Source organism: Rhea americana, unplaced genomic scaffold (genome assembly GCF_003343005.1).
Source record: "Rhea americana isolate MKP2758 unplaced genomic scaffold, rheAme1 scaffold_337, whole genome shotgun sequence".
NCBI lineage: Eukaryota > Metazoa > Chordata > Aves > Rheiformes > Rheidae > Rhea > Rhea americana.
The window spans coordinates 484,003-486,208 of NW_028186465.1; the positions used below are offsets into that span (position 1 = coordinate 484,003).

The 2,206-nt window shown below is 46.4% G+C and overlaps 1 protein-coding gene across 1 annotated transcript in view; it reads left to right on the forward strand.

The window, feature by feature from the left end:
- Positions 1-2,206, forward strand: part of LOC146592314 (uncharacterized) — a 27,843-nt gene that overhangs the window by 17,288 nt on the left and 8,349 nt on the right. The gene's annotated exons all lie outside the window — the stretch shown is intronic.

The window sequence follows — 2,206 nt, forward strand, 5'->3', positions numbered from 1 at the left end:
AAAAAAAAAAAAAAAAGCAAAAATACACTCGTTCCAATATGGATAGTAATTTGCAAGTATATTTGCATAAATTTAACATCTTTTGAATTAAGACAGCAAGAGGGGCTAATATAACTTAAATTTAGATCTAGCTTCACTTTATTCACTTGAACTTTCCTGTGTRTCCTCATGTAAGTAAGTCCTTAGTTACAGACCAGTTCTGTCCGACTGGGTTCAGGGTAAACACCACCGTTAGCAGTGCAACACTGTGCAAATATAAAGAAGTCTGACTAGAAACAAACAAGAGAAAATAAACAAAACAGACATCCCTGCTGTACTTCTACTTCCGTCCTTCACATAAACCAGCAAAACCAGTAAATGGTGAGTGACAAATCAGTTGTTTCTTAAATAAGCTTTCCCACTGCAGTAATTAAAGGCATCCTTAGCAACATGGGTATGAAATAGTAATTTTTAATGGATGTTTTAAGCTAACGCTAACCTGTGAGAAGAGCTAGAATTGGGGCAGGTAAGGCAAAAAAAAGTGAGACCCTTTCCTGTCATATTCCCTTAAGTAGTAGAGGGCCTGAATGGCCACAGCTGGCTTAGGTGCTTTTCAGGCTTGAAATACACTGGTTGGAAATTTCCTCTGGGAATTGGAGGCCGCTGCCTTGTTCCTCAGTGGCACGTACGCTGCACAGTACAAGGCAGATTGCATCTCCTCTGCGAGATGTGCCTCCATCCGCGGCGTGATCGAAAAACGGGAAAGCTCACTGCCTACGCAGCAGCAAGCAGCGGCTTTTCAAAGGCACTGGGGCTTGGTAGGTTTTGTGCTGCATTAGCACCAAATGTCCCCATCGCTTGTCAAACTGCCTGGTGCWATCAAAGCACAGCTCTCTCCCAACAAGATTGCAATTGAAATACATTAACTTAGTTTGGGGCTATTTGAACAATAAATCTTTACTCAGTATGAGGCRTATACTGCAACTTTGTCCTCACTTATATTTTATTTTCTTGCCCCAAAACACCATCTATGCTTTTTTCTTTTTTCTTTCCTCCCCAAAAAGAGCACCCTGCAACTCTTTCCCTCTCTGATCCTGAAATGCATCTTCACTGTGCTGCAGAGCCCCAGCTACGCAAAAGGCACAGCTCAGTACCAGCCCTGCCAGGCAAAAGGCAAGAGGCCCAGGAGCTCAGACTTGGTATAGCAGCAGTGAAACAGCCTTCACTAAAGGAAGGGGGCAGCCACAAGCAAGTGGAAAGCAAACCAATACTCTCAAGCGTTTATTCGCTGCTCGGAAGTATCTGCATCTCAAAATTTGCTTTAGGGAGCAAACGCGGCTGCCCCTGACCACCGAAGGTGGCTGCACAGTGAGACATGCCCCGGGCACGCCGGGGAGAGGCTGCCCTCTCCCGCCTCACGTCCCTCCTCTCCACCTCTGTGCCTTTTCTGGACTGTTTTTCACATCGTTTCAAGGTCCCTTTCTCTAACCCAGGCTGAATGCTGAGCGAGGCAGAGCAGGGCTTCTCCATGGGAACAGCCGGTGGAAAACAAACCTCCAAACAAAGCTAACCTTTACAACCAAGTCAAGCGATGCTTGAATTATTACAAACACCCCCAGGATACAATAGGGCAGACTTCATCTGCCCTTTCGTTACCGTGAATTGAAGCTCCTGGGATGCTTCCTGGGCAGCCCTCCTTGCTGCCTGCCCAAATGCCTGTTTGAGATCCCCTGCCCTGGCCCCAGACAGCAATTCCCAGCAAGCGCTGGACTGCTGCCCTCTTGCAGGGAGAATTTTATTCAGTTCTCTCAAGGACAGTCCAACCCCCAAAATACCAGGCATAGAGTCAGGCTTTGTACTGAAGACCCTTCCAAATCAGTCCTTTGAGCAAATAGCTGGAAAGTGGAATAGCAAAGATCTCCTCCAAATGACGCCGCTGACTTTCACACCACCCCAGGTACAAAATAGCTTTGCCTTCATGTCCTGCTACCTGGGAAACAGTGGATACTATTTATTTTGGCAAGCACCCCTTAGCCAAGGATTTGAAAGCTCAGCATTGCAACTTTGAGCAGAGTTGCTGCTTTCTTTTCTGAGTCTTGGGAGAGGCTGGATCAATCCTCCTTTGGAGCTGGTGATCCATTTTTACTCAGAACGCTCTTTCCTGACTCTGCCTCTCTGTGCAGAACTAAGCCAGGAAACAAAATCTGGATATCCTGGGCATATACCA